This window comes from Protopterus annectens, chromosome 1.part1 (assembly GCF_019279795.1).
Source record: "Protopterus annectens isolate FY-2018-M chromosome 1.part1, PAN1.0, whole genome shotgun sequence".
NCBI classification, from domain to species: Eukaryota; Metazoa; Chordata; order Ceratodontiformes; family Protopteridae; genus Protopterus; species Protopterus annectens.
This window is the reverse complement of record NC_056726.1, coordinates 1,471,091,810-1,471,112,275: the sequence shown is the minus strand read 5'-3', so window position 1 is coordinate 1,471,112,275 and position 20,466 is coordinate 1,471,091,810.

The window sequence follows — 20,466 nt, the reverse complement described above, 5'->3', positions numbered from 1 at the left end:
TCCCCTTTATATATGTCACTAGATCTGCTTCTTTGATAAGATTTATATGAGGGTCTGAATCCCATACCCTTCTGTAACAGAAGGAGATACTGCCAGCACAGCTGTCTGAAATTTTGTAAATGATTATGTGTCATTTGTGATTATCAAAACGATTCATATGCTTGTGTTACAAATGTATTAGAACTGCATGTCATATAAGATGGTTTGTACAGACATGTGCTGAAGAGATATGTTGTAGAGTATTCAGCTTAAAGATGTATCCACAGTGTACCCTACTGGAAAAGAACAGAAATGTATAAAAACTGTTGTAACTCTAAATATATATGTTTTAACAGTGGGAACTGGCACATAGAAGGTTATCTTGCAAAACGTCAGAAAAAAATAGTTCAAATTATATTATTTTATAACCGCATAATAAAAGAGATGTTATCTTTCAATTTCAGTGCAAGATTAGGCATAATGTCTAGAAACAGATGTTTTTGTATTCTTTTTAAATATGGAGGAATGTAAATTATTTTACGACTTCCATTTGTCAAAAGATCTAAGGTCTATGTGTTTTCGCAGGTACATGCTAAAATCAGTGGTTATGAGCCTTTGAACTGATAGTCAGATGACAAGAAGTGATGTCATCCTGCAAATACCCCAGCAGCAATATTTAATATAAGAACTCAGAGAGACTGAACATTTTGTATTTGACCTGACAACATCAGCTGGAAAATCCACTCACCACATCTGTCTTGCCTTACTCTGAGTAAGTAAGTCTTGGGTAGAGTAACTCTTCTTAGATTCAGTTAGGAATAAAGTGAAGTTTAGCTATTATGATATAGTTCATAGAATAGTACTAGGCTAACTGCCCTTGTGGGCCATTTTCAACTTAGCCAATTACCCCATGTGAGAATCAAACACTGCACCTTATGCTTGTAAGGTAAGCACCTTAACCATTATGCCAACCTCCCACCCTAAGAAGCTTAGATGTTTTCTTTATTTATTTGAGACTGTCCTGCAATATTGTTTTAAAAATTCTCTGTGATTTTGAACTCTGAAGTAACTGTGATTGTTTACTAAGTATTTTCTTGTTCTTTTATTATTTATTATAAAATATATTTCAACCTGTCAGTTGTGGCTGGTCTGTCTTGAGATATTTAAGCTCAGAGTACTTGCATATCTATTTGGTGACACTGTGCAGGCCACTTCTAATATCCTTGCTTTTGATCAAACTACCATTTGTATTAACAGTAGCATTACACAGTATGATTGGACAACCTTTGTTAAGGGCCTTAAAGAACCTAACACCACTCTTAAGTATTCAACTGCAGTACCACCTTTATCATTCTTATAAGAAAAGCGCAGTCCGTGTCTGAACTGTCTGCAAACAGCTAAAGTTAACTTTGAACCTAACACCACTCTTAAGTATTCAACTGCGGTACCACCTTTATCATTCTTATAAGAAAAGCGCAGTCCGTGTCTGAACTGTCTGCAAACAACTAAAGTTAACTTTGAGTATGTGTCTACCTGTTTGAGCCAATATTCATTTTCCCCTGGAGAGCACTGTGCTTTGGCTTGTAAGCAGCCCCCCCACCCCCACACACACACGCACTCATCTTCCACTTTCTCTCTTATTCCCTTCTGTTAGCAAATAGTATCCATAACTGATCAATACTGTGTGTTTGTTAATTTAAACTGAGACCACAGTAGCCTACTGATACATGGTTATCCTGTTTTTCCACCTGAGAAATGGTTAAGAAATGACTTACAGTTTGGTTAATTCTGATTGTTTCTTAAACACAAACTTGTCTTTGCTTTGGCTCATTAGCAGCAGTACAAAAGACCTGCCTGCTCACACCCTTGTTCTCCCTTCCCCCTTCCCTGTTTATTACCTTATGCCAATCCCAAAGTTAATAAATATTACCTATGGCAGGCACCATTTTTAAAACTACAACCACCCTTTGTCACTATCATATGTTCATTTATCAGTTTACGCTGTTACCTGATTGTTTCCATCCCCTCATAAGAGCAACTAACAGGGTCTCTACCCACTTTGCTCCCCGCCCTGCCCCCTATTACCTCCCGCCCCTAGTGGTCCTACCTTTATTACACTAACAAACCCCTCCCATCTTTCCAATAGCCAACCACAGCGCTAACCCAACATTACCTCCTCCATTTTCCCACTACTATCATGCCTCCTCAACTAACATGTACAACCATACCTTACCTATGCTCACTGTATGCACTCTATTTGCATATCTTACATCCTACCAAAGCTCCATCATTCCCCCACTCAACCACTACCACTGTACTACTACTCACACCACCACTCATGTCTCACCCTCACTAAGCTCCCCTCCCACCAACTCAAGAACCATCCCAATGCACACCCCTGCATATTCTACCAGCTATATTACTCAAACATAAAGCATACCTACAACTTAACATAGTAACCCTCCCACCATACCTATTACCTACAGAGCACAATCACAAAGTTTCCCTAATAAACAAACACATTCAAAAACTGAGAAAACTAATAACCTCATGCATATCAAAACTAGCCCTAAGTGGAGACATCCACCCCAACCCTGGCCCTACCATCTCCAACCCCAATCCTCATAATCAGACTAGAAACCACAACTTCTCCCATATCACAGCCAATAGAAAGCCAAGTGACTTCCATCTACTAAGCCTAAATATTAGAAGTATATCCAACAAAGTCCATGAACTCCATGCCACCATAGACTTGTACTCCCCAGATATAGTCATCCTGACAGAAAACTGGCTAAAACCTCACATTACCAGTGAGCAAATACTCCCTACCAGTTATGGCATACTAAGAGTAGACTGGCTAAACAAGAAAGGAGGCGGTGTACTATAATTTTTAAACAGCATCTAAACATCCAGATCTTAAAATCATCAGCTCCACAAATAGGCAATGAAGAAATAATATATACCAACCTCAAAATAAACCAAAACAAAACCATCAACATAATTGGATGCTACTTCCCACCTGGCCAAAACATCCCTCTACTAGAAAACCTCTTCAGCTGGTCTACCCACCATCTCCCCCAAGAAACTGTCATTTTAGGTGATTTCAATATTGACAGGCAATCCTGTTCTGGCAACAATCCAACCCATCATATAAACCTTCATTGCTTCATCCAACTAGTCTAGTCGCCAACCAGGATAAATAAAAACTCCAGCAAGCACACTACCCTGGATTGGATACTAGTCAGTAAGAGCCCCCAGAGTAAAAAAATACCTATACCAAGCTAAACCTGTCATCTACCGTTAAATACTTAAAAAACTAAACTTTAACCCACTCACATTCATCTCATCCCTCAAAGAATGTAACTGGCATCCTCTAAAGTACCTCACTCTTGATGACGCAGTTGAATTTTTTAATAGTACCTTCCTGAGCATCCTTAATTACCATGCTCCCATAAGACTTTCCAGAATGAAAGCACAACCATCCTCATGGCTACAGAAAACCACTAAGTCAGAAATGAAAAACAGGGATAAAGCCTGGGAGCACTGGCGCAAAACCAAAACCCCCTCAACTAGACAGAAATTCCTAGAACTACGCAACAGAGTTAAAAAGCTAATAAAACAGGACAAATTCCAATACTACCAGTCTGCCCTAGACTCCTCACAACACAGCCCCAAACAATTCTGGTTCTCCATAACCTCCATCCTCCACCCAGGTAAAGTCAGTACCCCTCCTCCTAACATCCCTCACTCCTCCGAAAATATTGCTACCTCATTCAACACACACTTCACATAAACCATACTATCACTAGCTAAACAACACAACCCCCTCCCGTCCAACCCACACTTTCAATTAGTAATCTCCCCACTGCCTTCTCTTTTTCTCCTGTACCTACCTCCAACATAAAAAAACTCTTAACTAAACTTAAGCCCACCAAATTAGCAGCAGACAACCTCCAAAGTGAATACTTACAAATCGCAGCTGATGCTCTGGCCTACCCAGTATCCATCTTGATTAACCGATCTCTGTCAGAAAGTTACGTTCCCACACTGTGGAAAGTATCACATATAATTCCCCTCCACAAAGGCAGCCCCTCCACAGAACTAACCAATTACTGCCCCATAGCTATTCTCTCTCCACTCTCCAAAATACTAGAGAGATGCATACATTCTCAGGTCTCAGACTGTCTCCTTACTAACAACCGCCTTTCCAATACTCAGCATGGTTTCCAACCAAACCATAGCATCACCACTGCCTTACTCTCCTTTACTAGCACTATCCTTCAGCATAAAAACAATGGTTATCTCTCCTCTGCTACTTTCCTAGACTTATCTAAAGCATTTGACATGGTCCCACACAAACAACTCATCTCTGTCCTCAATAACCTATCCTTCTCTCAATCAGTCACCAACTGGTTTCAGAGTTACCTGTCTGACCGCCAACAATCCGTTGTATGGCAGAATGACATATCTCCCGAACTACCTGTCTCCATAGGGGTTCCCCAAGGATCCATGCTTGGACCCCTACTCTTCTCTGTTTTCACCAATAATCTAGCCTCTGCCACCAAACATGGCACACTCATACAATACACAGATGACTCAACCATCATCTGCTCAGCCCAATCCCTACCCAAACTGCAGAAAGTCACACAGGAAGCCTTTTCCTCTGTTGAAACTTGGTTATCCGATGCCCAATTAATACTCAACCCAAACAAAACTAGACTTCTCAGCTTCCAACCCACCAAACATACTCAAAACAACTCTCACTTTAACATCACAGCAAAAGACAACACCACTATATACCCAACTGAACACACCAAATTGCTAGGAGTAGAAATAGACAATAAACTAAAATTTGACATTCACATATCCATGACCATAAAAAAGTCCACAAAAATCTAGGAGCGGTATACAGAAATAAGCAACTTCTCACAAAGATTTCAATAGCAAATTCCCACCTTATCTCCACCCTACTTTATGCCTCTCCAATATATACCAACCTAAGGCAATGCGGTCTAAACAAGCAAGAGACCTGCTACAACAAAATCGCCAAATTCGCCACAGGGGCATCCTACCATAGTCACCACTGTCTCTCACTTGCTGAACTGGGCTGGCTTGAACTCCCCCACCTCCTTCAATGGTATCAACTATCACTCGCCCACAAACTAGTAAACCATCCACTAAATGTCCCATCCTTCCAGAATCTACTCCAATCCTATCGCACCACCAGACCACTAAGATCCAGCAACAAAAATCACTTACAGATCACTAAAGCCAGTAACTCTGCTGGTGAAGCACTATTCTCTTGCGCCATAGCCAAATTATGGAACTCACTCCCACCCACAATTACATCCATACCATCATGCACCCACTTCAAAACTTTACTAAAAGCGCACCTAAAAACATGCTGGCTATGCCCTTGCAACTCCCATCACCCACCCCCTCCAACCACTACCTTTCTTTCCACCCCACTAACTACCTTGATTATAGCAAGCTCAGATGCTCATAAGCCTAGTACTTATTACACAGCAGGAACTTCTTATTGTAACATTTGTTAATGTCTGTTATGTACTTCGCAGATAAAGATTCTAGTTGTCTACTGATGTACTATGTTCTTCATCTGTAAATATGTTTGTAATTAATAGGTTCATACTAGGCTATCTGCCCTAGGGCATATTTATTTTTTAACCATGTAATAAAGAGATGTTATCCTTCAGTTTCAATGCAACAGGAGACATAATGCCTAGAACTAGAAGTTTTTTGTATTGTCTTTAAATGTGAAGGAATGTAAATTATTTTACAACTGCCACCATTTGCCAAAAAATGTAAGGTCTATCCCAGGGATTCATAAAGCTTACACCAGGTGCAGGCGTAGTGTCGGCGTTCTAACACCAAATATGGCCACCGAGCAATCCAGGTACGAGCTGCTCCCACGTGCACTACCTGTGTATGCTACGCCCACACAACTCCTGGGCCCTGTATGCTAATTACCTCATGTGCAGCAGTGTAGCATGCAAATGTAGGTATGTAGTGATCCAGGAAGTGGTGCAGGCGTAGTGTAAGCATGCAGAAATGTAAACCATAGAAAACAGTTTACATTTTTGCAAACATAAAATCGGAGCCATGACAGCTGACCAAACACATGCATTATATTGTTAATATATGCTAATGGCTAAATATATAGCCATTGGCATAAAAAAATGTACAAAATATAAAATTAACATTTAATATATATAGTCACACTATCGCGATGTGGAAGCACAGGGCAGTGGTACGCAAAGGGGATCGCAAGGAAAATATAAAAATATAAAATAAAACTGCAATGCAACACATATCACGATTTCCTCATAATAGTCAATGGCAGGCATGCTACACCATACTCATGGTGCAAGGGTTGCTAAGGGGCAGTGACAGTGTTATGCACAGTAGCTAGGAATTAGTAGGCAATGCCATACAAATGAGAGGAGTAATAGTGAATCACAGATTCCTCGCTGGTGTAAAAGCGTAGCGTTATAACACCGAGGTGTGCCCTTGAGATAAAGATGACATCAACAGAGGGGTGTGTCGCCATTGCTGTAAGCACATTGGAGCATTGCTAAACCAGTTTGCCCCTAGCTAGGCAAAGCTGCAGGATAGGGGTGTGTTGAACTGGCCATAGCTATGCTTAGCTGAGAGTACACAAGGTAACTGAGTATGCATGTGAATGGAGATGAAAACGAGCTTAAACCCGGTAAACGGGTTTGTGCGGTGTGCACTGCAGCTGAAACAGGAAGGATATAAGAAAGAAATAAGGAAATGCTGCAGCAGTGAAACTGGAGTACAAATGACTAATTAACACCTAGGAGCCTACAGTGGGCCATTGACAACAGCTAACAAGGCTGCAAGCAGCTACCTGCAGAACAGGAAAGGGGAGGGGCTGTACTGCAAAGAAAACAGTAAAGTGTCAAAGCAGAACAAAGTGGATTTGCAGTATATCAGCTACAAGACACATTTTGCCATGACTGGGTAGGGAAAGTACAAAACAAGAAAGACAGCAGGTGGATGCATGCCTGATAATGGGAGGGGATCCAGGTTTAAAAGTGAATTAAAGGGCAACAGATTAATCAAGGCAGAACAGCATATCTCCACATAAAGGCCCCACACTTGCAGTACTCATTGCAAAACCCATAATTAAGACACGGTGCAGCTGGAATAGCTCATACACACCCATTGACATCAGCAGCATCTATAGCACAATAGTATAAAGTGTGAAAGCACCTCACACACATTTGTGTACTCTCATACACTCTGCACCAGTGGTTTATACAGATGGGGAACTTTTACTATGTACATGTTAGGGGCTGTCATAGCTTTGACCCACTAGCATGTGTTAGAGACTCAAGGTGGTGTGGAGGAGGATGCACACGACCCCCTCAGGCACCAGAGGAGGAGGTGAGTGTTCAGACCCAGGGTAACCTACCAGGGGCTACATGATCTGTATATAGTAGAGCATTATAGGGTGGACAGGGACATCCTACAGCAACTTGTGGAGCTCTGCCGGCCACGCCTCAGAGCCAGAATAAACAGAGGGGAACCCATCCCAGTGGATACGAAGGTATGTGTAAGTGTGAGTATACTAGCTACAGGTACCTTTCAAAGACCAACTGGGGATATCATGGGGATCTCTCAGGCATCAGCATCCAGGGTACTACACCAGTTCCTGAATGCCATGTTACCACATGCCAATGAGCACATATACTTCCCCCGAATGCAGGAGGAGTTGGCCAGCAATATGTGTCTCTTCCACCATGTGGCAGAATACCCGAAGGTACTGGGTGCAATAGACTGCATGCACATACACATCAAGTCACCACCCAGTGAGCAGGGTAGGTGCTACATAAACCACAAGAGATACCCCTCCAACTGCCAGGTCATGTGCAATGCCCAGGGCATTATCATGGATGTGTGTGCTGGAAGCCCTGGAAGCTATCATGACTCCCACATCTGACATGCCTCACAGCTGTATCAGTTATTTGCCAGGGGGGACATCCAAAATGGCCACCTGTTGGGGGATGCTGGCTATGCACTGGAACCTTGGATGATGACTCCCATCAGAAATGCACACACACCCATGCAGGAACACCATAATGAGGCACACGCACAAGCCAGAATCATCATAGAACATGTGTTTGGGATGCTGAAATCACGGTTCCATTGCGTGGACATATCTGGTAGAGCCTTGCAGTACTCTCCAGGCACATGTGCCCACATCTTCATAGTATGTGCCATGCTACACAATATGGTCTTGCGGAAACAGCTACAGCAGGGACAGAATGGTGAAGGCCTTCACAGCCCACCACCATTGTCAAGGGCCCCACAGCCACAAAGGTACTCAGACCATGAACACCCTGAGACAGCCCCAGTAGGCAGACAGAGAAGTGCCCAGTATGCCCATGCCTTGGCAAAGAGGGAATGTATAGTACACACACTGACAGTGTAGGCACCTAGGGACTGACACCTTTCTCCACCTGCACACACAGTAAAAATGGATGGCACACACACAAGACTACATGTAAATTGTCATGTATAGGCAGTCTACTGTGTGCATCCAACATAGGCAGCCCTCAACTATTGCACACACAACTGCCATTGGCACAAGGTGAGTCAACACCTGAACAGTAAATTAAGCTATTAGCATGTGCTGATACTGTATGTATAGATTCATAGGTAGGTACTTGGCTAACTGCCAGAGGCCATTCATAAGCCCAGCCAAAATGTGTCAGCTTTTGCCACCCCATTGATTCATTAATTGCACCTCTGTGGAGCAGAGCCAATGGTGGGATCCCTGGGCTGCATCTACTGTTCCCCATCCACTCTTCAAGGTTTCTCTTGCAGAGTGTTAGTGAAGGGCTCAGTATAATGTAGTTAGGGGTGTTGTTCCAAAGTATGGGGAGTGTCTGTGACAGGAATCTGTCCATCCAGCATCTTCCAGTTAATGTTGTGGCAAGGTTCAGCTTACTACAGTGTGTGGCTCACTGTGACATGGATTCCTATAGGTAGAGCATATCCATTAAGCCTGAGTTTGACATGGCTGTGTTGGCCAGCAGAGATCATCTCTGGGTAAATGAGATGCCACTGAGTAAAGCAGGAGTTTATTCAGTCTGGCTGCATAGGCCATATGTTGGAGGTCAGTATTCCCCTTGGTGAGGTACATTCATGGACCTCACAGCTGTTGGAAGTGTCTTCTGAGGTACATCCCAAATGGGTTATTATACCCTATGATGGGACTGATGAGTGATGAGTAAAGGGGCACTATAAACCCTTATGTCTTGATGGGAACCCTTTAGTAATCAGATGGCCTACATAGAAGGATGTCCTAACTACTGTGGAGATATGATTGTCAAAGGGGAGATCACTATCTACCTTAGTCCCCAGATACCCCATTACCTCGTCCATATTAAAGTGGCTGCCACTTATGTGTTAATATGTGGGTGCTTAATATTCCACAAAGGAATGACCATGCAGTTAGTGGCACTTGGCTGGAGGCCATGACATTGACACCCTGTGACGGTCTCTGTGAGGCCCCTTGAGGGATGTCGGTGTCAGCTGGACTATCAATCATGGCTCCCAGTTTGCAGTCATTGCCAAACATGGTCTGCTGTAGTCCACCTGTGTTTGCCTGTACCTCTGAGAAGTATATGCCAAACAGTAGGGCTCCCAGGACTGAGTTCTGTGGGACACCAGTCATTACTGGTCAAGAGTTGGACCTGGGACCGCTAGTCATACCATGTGGGTTCTGTGTGTAAGCCCGTTGGCAACCCAACCTGTGATGCATGGGTGTATGTACAGGCTGGTGTGTTTATCAATAATACCTGAGTGGGGCATGGTGTTAAAAGCCTTGGCGAGGTCCAGGTAGTATGTGTGAACCACCTCCCCCATCATCTAACGTCTTGGTGACTGTATGTAAGACATCAAACAGGTTCAGTAGGCATGAATTGCACTCAACCAAGCTGACCTGGGTTGGGTCACATGTTCTGAGGTTACCAATGTCTTTATTAATGAGTGCCATGAGGATGCGATCCATACTATTGCAGACCAGGCTAGTCAGGCTTACGGGGTGGTAGTTACCATGGTCAGTTGTGGTTCCACCTTGATGGAGTGGAATAACCATTGCCACTTGCCATTGTATGGGCATGTAGCCTGTGGAGAGGCTGAGGTTGGAAAGCTTAATTAGGTGTGGGGGGGTCAGGTTGTCTTGTACAGTTTGCAAGATGCAGTCTGGGACAACATCTGCCTCCATTGATACTGTATTCTGCTGTTAGAGAGTGCCATTTCCACCTGTGTGTCTCTGATGTGTGGGATTTGGGTAGTGTTGTGGGCTCTTTAGGGGGTGAAGTATGCACTGAATGTATCTGCAAGGATGTTGGCGATATCATTAGGGTCAGCATATTATGTGCTATATTTCACCGGCACAGTGCAAATCTGTGTGTCACCACTTAGATCCTTGACATAGCCAAAGAAGGCTTTGTGGTTATCTTTTGAATCCTTGTGCATTCTCCTGCTGATGTTAGCCTTGGATGATGTCATGAGGGACCTATGTATCATACTAATAGTGGTCATGGATGTCTGCCCTTTGTGGGATTTGCTGTTTGTCTGGAACACTGTCCTCCTTCTGTAGTATAGCCTGTTTATTGCAGAGGTCCACTGTCTGGAACACTGTCCTCCTTCTGTAGTATAGCCTGTTTATTGCAGAGGTCCACCAGACTGGTGTCCTTGTCTAGGAGGAGTAACTCTTTGTTTACCAGTGATGGCATGATCCATACATCCGTGTAAGTGCTTATAGACTGCATTTATAAATCTGTCTGTATCAGTGTTTCCCCTTAGTGTGGGGGCTGCAAAACTCCCCACCCCTGTTACTAGTAGTTTAAATTTAGCTGTAGGAAAGGTATACACTGTGGTATCCATGGGTGGGAGAGATGCTTGGGTGTGGAAACAGTGAATAGTTCATGGTCAGATCTAACCAGTGACTGGTTCACCTCTGCTGTGGTGCACCTGTTGCCCATGTTGGTGATGATCACTTCTAGTATGTTTCCACCCCTTGTTAGGGAGGTTACCACCTGATACAGGCCATATGAGGTGATAATTCCAGGAAGCGCTGGGCCTGGAAGTGAGTACTGGAGTAAGTTTCCCAGTTAATGGTATGGTAGTTGACATCGATCAATGCCAGGGTTTGCATTAGGACTGTCATATTCTCCACTGTCTCCAGGTAGGTGGAGTGGTGGTCCTGGGTCATGGAGGGTGATCTGTAGCAGGTCACAGTTTACACTGCGGTTGTGGCTGATGTTAGCTGCACATGGATGATCTCAGAGGTTATCATGCTGCCCCACTAACCTGGAGGTGTAGGTATCCTTGATGAATATGGATACACCCCCTCCATGTCTGTGTCAGTCCATGTTCTGTGGCTGAAATGTGTGGTATGGGTTGTAGTCTGGTAGCACTGGTGTGCTCTCAGGAGCCTTAAGACATATCTCAGTTACTGGACAGATGTTGATGTTGTCCATCCTGAGGAGTGGTGTGAGTGCATGCATGTTGTGATCACAACCCCTGGTGTTGAATAGCATAACCCTCACTGATTCTGCTATTGTGCTCTTTATGGAGCTGGTATTCACCTTTGAGACTCTCCTAAATAAGGCACCATGGGGGCGCCAATAGCCTTGGCCAGTATTCCAAAGCCTAAGGCTGACACATAGGCCGGTATGGTATTGTTGCATGCATGTTTCCCATCTGTGCTTGTTTTTCATCTCTCCTGTAGGTAACCTACTGGTAAGCAATAGAAAGCCTTAAACTTATACAAGTCTTCTAGCTTCCAAGATAGGCTTTTGGAGTGACTAAGTATCAGTGTTCTGTATGTTCTTGCTGCACTTAACTGTTTCCTGACTACATGGTGATTTCTCACTGTATATTGTAATCTGAAAGTCTGTTTATTCACATATTATGGCTGTGATGGCCTGCACTTTAAAGGTTCACAGATAGCCTACTACTTATCTGCCCAAGGGCAATTAGAAACATAGCTACAGTTTGTTGGCTTTCTCCGCACCATTGATGAAGTAACTGAGCCTCTGTCAAGCATAGCCAATGAAGCAATTTGAGGCAGAGTTGCTGGAAGCTGTTGAAGCCTGGGGTTGTGGAGGGTGATAGGGGCACTTAGTGATCTAAAGAGGGCATGTTAATGTGACAATTCAACACCATTCAATTTCCCCAACAGGTCTCACAGCTATCAAACTGGACAGGCTTCCCCACCCCCAGGCTGTATGGTTTTGGGGCACATGATCCCAGGGGTGTATATTCTCTTACCCATTCACACAACAAGGTTTCCCTTGAAGTGTGTCAGTGAGGGGCTATGCCTAATGTACTTAGGAATGTAATGTATTCTCTCACAGTACATTTGTTATATGCTGTTATTTCAAGAGTAAGTGAAGCTCAGTGGGTTTGGGGGCCTCCACCCTTTGCTTAACCTAGCTTACACATAGAAATCATCTAAATAGGAAATAGGCGGAAGCAACGTTAATGTAAACAGTATAATGGTTACAGCATCTGCATAGTATCTGTGTATTCAAGGTCCCAATCCCAGTAAAGGCAGGAATGTTTATCATGCTCAAAAGTATACCTTAACCACAGCATGCATATATAGGTAGTAATCGTCTGTATAATAAACATTCGAAACACCCATATAAACCCATGTGTGCTGGAGAGTACAGTCAACAGAGAATGTAATGTTATGTAAGCACATAGTAAGATGTTACTTCACTGACATGTATATATACTGAGTAGTTAGCAGATGTGGCTGTGTATGCGCGCACAGGTTATATGTTATAAAGTTTGTTTAACTGTGTTTAACCGCTGCTATAATGTCACACAAACACTTTTAAACATGCTTACAACTGCTTAAATGAGCCTTATTATGAAGTAAAAAAACATTTGTAAAGCATCGTAGGTGTTGAACCCTGGACCATGCACACTATAGTCATGGGACTTACCACTAAGCCATCTGAGGTGTAGACATGTTTCACACTCTTGAGACTACACCTTATACCATATGCATTCCACTGTAATGATCACAAATGGGACATTCACTTTGTGTACATATGTACAGTACATTGTAATGTACTGTAGTTTGTGAACCAACACATTCCAGTTTGCATATGCATTACTGTTAAAAATTAATATGAAATATATATATATATATATATATATATATATATATATATATATATATATATATATATATATATATATATATATATATATTATACAGTTACATCAATAGCCATATATATAAACATCTATGAACCCACTTCGTGACACAGAAGCACTCCAAAGGAATTGGAGTGTACACAAAACACATGCAGCTCTGGTATTATAACTATTAATATTAACCTAATTCACCATAGAAAGGATGGTTGTTGTGTATGTGAAGATTGGGGTGGGGGAGGAATGATGGGTAATGCAATCATGCATAAAGGAGGGCCTGGAATGGATGTTCAATAAGTGAACTGGAGGGGTATACATGGAGTATGGGGACAATATAAAAGGGCACAAAACAAGAACCTTTCTCATTCATAATACACCCTGTCATGTCACATTGCAACACCTACTTTCACAAACATGAACATTAACATGTATCAGACATATGTACACCAACTGACTGTCACATTTGTTTTCAGTAGTGAGGAATGCCTGCAGTAAAATGTATATTCTAAACACCAGAACATTTGTACATATCTCAGTTGCCTTAGTGGTAAAGTCAGTGACTGTGGTGTTGATGGTCCCGGGTTCAAGGGCTGTTAAGTTATTTTGAGGGCCAGAATAAGGGCTGCTGGATGCAGGTAGATTAAAGCACTCTTAAGCAGCTGTAAGCGGGTTTCCATGGGTCTGCATGATGGTAAGCGACGCTGAAACATGGTAAACTGAAAAGCGCTTCACAGGTTTAACCTTTGCTTAATGTCATGCAGACTATGGGCAAACCTGCTTACAACCACTTAAATGTGCGTTATTCACACTTTCCCTACCAGTGCCTACTCTGAGAGGTAAAATAATAACACTTTCCAGGATTAGAACCCGCAACCATGTACTCCATCCTCAAAGTAACCTAACACTAAGCTACCTGGGATGTACCTATCCCAGTTGTGTATGCAGACAGGTTAAAACACAAAAGGGAGGAATGTGTTGAAATAGGACAACCCGCTATGTACCCAATGAAAGGTGTATGCTCATATATATATATATATATATATATATATATATATATATATATATATATATATATATATATATATATATATATATATATATATATATATATATATATATATATATATATATATATATATATATAGAGAGAGAGAGACATGTCGATATATACAGATCTACATATATATGTAGATATATAGATAGGTTAAAACATCTACACATCTATGGAGGTACAGATAAACATATGCATAGGTTCATAGGTTCATAGGTTCATACTAGGCTATCTGCCCTAGGGCATTTATAAGCCTAGCCAGAGTATGTTTGGCTTTCGCCACCCATTTTAAATTAATTTTGCTATGCCCTTTTTCGAGGTTAGTATACTGTGCCTCTGTCTAACAGTGACACAGAAGTGATACCCGGGGTAAACCTACGATCTCCCATCCACTCATCAAAATTCCTCTTGAAGAGAGTCAATGAGGGACTCTGCCTAACCTGGACTGGGATTTTATTCCAGAGTGAAGGGAGCCTCTGGGTTATGAATCTGTCCCTCCAGCATGTCCTATTTATTTCAGTGCTGAGGTTCAAGTCTCTCGAGCGTGTAGCTCGATGGGATTTGGATTTTTTGAGGTGCAGCATGTCCCTTAATTCCGGGTTGGACATGGCTTTATACGTCAGGCACAGGTTGCCTCTGAGCAGGTGGTATGCCACTGAGTAGAGCTGGAGTTTTTTTAACCGGGCAGCATATGGTATCTGTTTGAGCCCTTTGATCCTCTTGGTGAGGTACTTTTGGGGTCTTTCCAGTTGCTGCAGGTGTTTGGTAAGGTACATCCCAAAAGGGGCATTGTACTCGATTATGGGCCTGAAGAGGGATGAGTAAAGAGGCACGATGACCTCCCCTAATCTAGATGTGAATCCCTTCATGATTAGGTGGGCTATATAAAATGTTTTTCTAACCACTTTGGCCACGTGGTTGTCAAATCAGAGATTGCTATCAACTTGGGTCCCCAGGTCCCTAATTACTTCTTCTGTACTTAATGGATTACCACCTATGTGGTAATTTGTGGGCACTTTGTTTTTGCCAAAGGGGATGACTATACACTTTTTGGCATTTAGCTTGAGGCCATGGCTCTGGCACCAGTTGTCTGTTTCTATGAGGCCCTTTTGGAGGATGCTTATGTCGGCTGGAGAGTCGATTATGGCGCCCAGTTTGCAGTCATCTGCGAACTTGGTCAGCCACAGTCCTTCTGTGTTGGCCTGTACCTCCGAGAAATATATACCGAACAAGAGAGGTCCCAGGACTGAGCCTTGTGGGATGCCACTTGTAACTGGTTTGGAGTCTGACATGGCTCCAGCAGTTCTAACCATGTGAGTTCTGTCCTTGAGCCAGTTTGCAACCCATCTAGTGACATAGGGGTTTATATTTAAGCTGGTGAGCTTATCTATAATGCCCAAGTGGGGTATTGTATCGAAGGCTTTTGCGAGGTCCAGGTAGGCTGTGTGGACCACCTTCCCTTCGTCAATGGCCTTGGTGACTGTTTCAAAGAAGTCAACCAGGTTTAAGAGGCAGGATCTGCCCTTAACAAAGCCGAACTGGGTAGGATCCAGTGTCTGTAGGTCCCCAATATTTTTATTTATGAGGTCCATGATGATCCTTTCCATAGCTTTGCAGACCAAGCAAGTCAGGCTTATGGGGCGATAGTTTCCAGGGTCCGTTGAGGCACCACCTTTGTGGAGAGGGACCACTGTTGCTGTACGCCACTCTTTGAGTACATAACCTGTAGTAAGGCTGAGATTGAGCAGTAGTTTTATGTTTGGGTTTAGCTCTTCTTGGAGTTCATGTAGGACGCAGCCCGGGACACCATCTGGTCCCATTGATGCTGTGTTTTTTGCTTTGGAGAGGGTGGCTCTTACCTGAGCATCTGAGACGTCAGGGGGGCAGCACTCTGCTGGGATAGATATTTGCCCTTTTGGTGGGGAGGAGACGTTGCGCTGAACCTGTCAGCTAGGATGTTGGCAATGTCTGTGGGTTCGTGTATTTTTGTCATTTTGGACTAATTCTGAGCATATCTGGGAATTCCCACCCAGGTTCCTAACATAACTAAAGAAAGCCTTGTGATTATCCTTAGTATCCTGTGCAATTTTTCTCTCAAAGCTGGCCTTAGACGATTTTATGAGTGCCCGTAGTTTTTTGCTAATACTGATCAGAGATGCCTTCCCTTTTTGGGATTTTGCTCTATCATGTAGTAGCTTCCTCCTTCTATTGTATAGTTTGTTTATGGCTGGGGTCCACCAGACAGGATGTCTGCCTTTGGAGTATTGGGTCTTGGTTTTATTTGGGATTGCATGATCCATGCATTCCTGAAGGTGTTCATAGAATGCATTTATAAAGGATTCTGCAGTCTGGGCAGTATTTTCCACAGGCCCAGGGGCTTTGAAAGATTCCACCTCGGTTTTGAGGAGTGTGAAATTTGCTTTAGAGAAGTTTTTCACTGTGGTTTTCTGGGCAGGGGGTGGGGTCGGGATGTGAATATCCAGTGAGATCAGTTTATGGTCTGATCTTACCAGTGAGGGATACACTTCTGGTCTGGAGCATAGAGTCCCCATCTTGGTGATGATCAGGTCCAGTATGTTTTCCCCTCTTGTGGGAGTGGTAACAAGTTGTTCCATAGCATTTGAGTTTATGAATACTAGGAACCTTTGGGCTAGGGTGTTGGAGCTAGAGTAATGCTCCCAGTCTATGTTTGGGTAGTTGAAATCACCCAATATAATGGTGTTTGGAGAGACCTTCATATTTTCCAGTGTTCTCAGGAAGGCTGAGTGAGGTTCCTGGGTTTGGGAGGGTGGTCTGTAGCAGGCTATAAACTGGAAGGCAGTTTTACCCACTGTTAGTTGCACATGGATAGTCTCTGATGCTTTGTGCTTTGCCACCAACCTGGAGGTGTGGGTATCTTTGATGCATATCAATACTCCCCCTCCTTTTGTGGTTCAGTCCAAGTTTTGGGGCCAAAAAGCATGGTATGAGGTATAACCTGGTAGTGCTGGGGTGCTCTCGGGAGCCCTGAACCGGGTTTCTGTTACTGCACAGATATCGATGTTCTCTATACTAAGGAGAGTTTCAAGTGCATACATCTTGAGGTTTAGACTTCTGGCATTGAGTAGCATTACTCTTAGTTTCTTATCCCTTGTGATAGCTATGGAGGTGGGTTTGTCTTTTGAGCCTTGCCTAAAAAAGGCACTATGGGGGTAGCAAGAGCCTTTGCCAATATCCGAAAGCCCAGGGGTGACAGGTGCAAGCTGTCCCTAGCGAAGCATCGTGGCTTGTTTGAGCATATCATCCCAGGCTGACAGGCATTGGATCCCCTTTGAATGACACCAGTACTTAAGCCAATTGTTGAAATTGATCATCTTGTCTTCATATTGTGGCATCATTCTTGGTGAGGGTAAGATGCTACTCAAGGTCAGGGTCATACCGGCCTGGGCTACATGCTCAGAGAGCTCCTCTATGTCTCTTTTCATGTAGTCCAGGGAGGTACGTCTCAGGTCATTCACACCAGCATGGACAATGACTGAGTCATATTTGTACTTGCCTTGGAGTGACCCGAGTGCTTGTGTTATGTGGCAGATCCTAGCGCCCGACAGGCTGCTCACCATGACCTTCTCCTTGTTCAGCCTGGTGAGCGGGACATCAGTGTGCCTGATGATAGAGTCACCTATTACAAGTGTATCAGGTGTGTTGTTTAGCCTTAAGGGCTGTGACTGTTTGGCACACTGGCTTTGTGAGGTGTGTTGCACGTGTTTTCTTTTGGGGTAACGGCAGCTTGGGTGTCTGCTTTGGAGGTCTCTGCTGCTTAGGCAGATCTTTATTTAGAGCCTCCGAGTATGTTTTTGTGTGATTATGTGTTTGGTTTGCTGTCGTGGTAGGTTTATGTGAGAATGGAATTGTAGTGAGTGTGGTTTCCTTCTCCTCCTGACTGGTTATGTCAGTACTGAGTTGAGAGAGATTAGCCTCCAGTTTGGCTATATGGTTGCATCTCTCACATGTGTTGGAATTTGTTGGGAGGAGGAGAGGGTTGTCTGTGTACATGAGGCAGTTGTAACATTGCCTCAAGATTCCCAGGTTCATCAGCTGGACCGGAGAGGATTTTGACAACTGACCTTTGGACATGCTAGAATAATATTGGGAATTCCTTTATAATAGAAAACAAGGGCCAATGGGGAGTGAGGGTGTAGTGCTTTTAATTTTTAGTGCTGACTTATATAATTGCTTTAGTGAGCAAGTGCCAGGTAACTTAAGTGCAATGTGTTACAGGTAACTTAAATGCAAAAATGACAAACAGTAACTTTCAAGTGAAACAAGGAAATAAGTGCAGTAAGCAATGCAGATATCACTAGGGATCCACAGAAGCGCTGAGAAGCCGCGTTTTAGGTGGAATTAGCATTCCAGGGAAATAACAATAATAGCAATAATATATATATATATCTATATACATATACACACACATATATATATACACACATATATATATATATATATATATATATATATATATATATATATATGTACATACACACACATACATACATGTGTAGACAGCATCCGAAGTGTTCATATCTGAGTATAACATGGACCATAGCAATCACACATTCCACCCCCCCACCCCCAAACAATATGAACATAACATATGAAGAGCATATGCCAATACAATATTACAAATATGTTCTATGGACACAGTCACCAACACAACTGCAATGACTGTAAATATCCATGACAGAAATACACAGACAGCTTTCATTTTGAAAAACTTTATTACATTCTGATGTATTGCCAAAAGGATTCAGCGACTAACAGTACCTGCATGCTATACAGGAAGCATTTAACAGTGCCTTAATGAATCAGCCTGCAATTATCATAGTATTAGTCCACTAAGGGATAGGTGTTCACATAGGGAAAGAACACCCACACACATATAGACGTTGTATAAAAGGGGTTCCTACACACCTTCATGTGCTATGTACACCCACCAACATATACCCCACAACCAAAATAATTACATCAATATATACTGTCATACCATAACCAATTATTCAACTACTGTACAACATCTGCTGAAACCTTAACATACCTGGACACAGACACACTAACATGGCCCTATGTGAAATAGTTGCTGTTGTACAATTGAACAGCTGCTGATGTAACAGGGTTTGTATGAACTAATCCCGTTTCAGAGGGTTGAAAGGTTTGTACACCAATAAGTGTTACCGAGTACTGATTATCAGCACATTATGATACACAGTAACACCAAACTAGATATGTCTGGTAAGCACACTGTAAACCCCCTAACATTATATGCATAGCTATGCAGCCTTGAGCTGGTCAAACAACCTGGCCAGACTGAAACATATGCAGAAGTATTAGGTACAGACAAACCCTGCCACAAGTAGCAATGTTCAGAAATATAACAGCAGTACTCACATTTAGACAAAATCCTCTGGGCATTACACACAGTATATTACTGTTTGTCTCCATACAGCTGCTGCAATAGATTCCAAACAACATTTCCAGTCTGTCTTCCCCACAAGTAAGGCAAAGGGACAATTCCCAAGTGGAGTACTCAGTTATACTCCACTGTTGCCATGGTATTGGCTAAGGCAGTAGCAGCGCAGCTGATGTGCATGTAATTAACTACTTAGGAACAGCAACTGGTTATCGGGATAGCACATGTTACTGATCTGTAACTATAAAAGTTTGTCTTGTCACACATTCAAACCATCTGTATCTACCTGTAGGACAGTACAAAACACTGAAAGATGAACTGAAAATGAGTATTATACAAGTCAATAACACCTCCAATTACTAAGACGGTATATATAACATGTAGTATGTATGTGTATGTAGTAACTGTTCTGTAAGAATTACAGTGTAATCAATACATATAGTGGAAATATCTATCTTGTAGCGATGTATTGTTGAGCAGTAGTAATGCTTGTAGTGTTCTATCTGTGTACTGCTGTAGGTCACAAGGCAAACTCCGCATACACCACAAGGGATGATATGGGCTTGGAACTCACCAATTTGCTTCCAGCCACTGTCAGTGTCAGGACTGGTCCAACAAGTATGTGCTATAACAGGGGATAGTATATGTTGATATATTGTAACAGTCGACATATGTATGGGTGTATAAGTAAGATGAACAGGTCAAAGGTGGGCTTACTGTGCAAATATGGTGTGCATTGTGGGATATTGTGCCAATAACTGTGTAA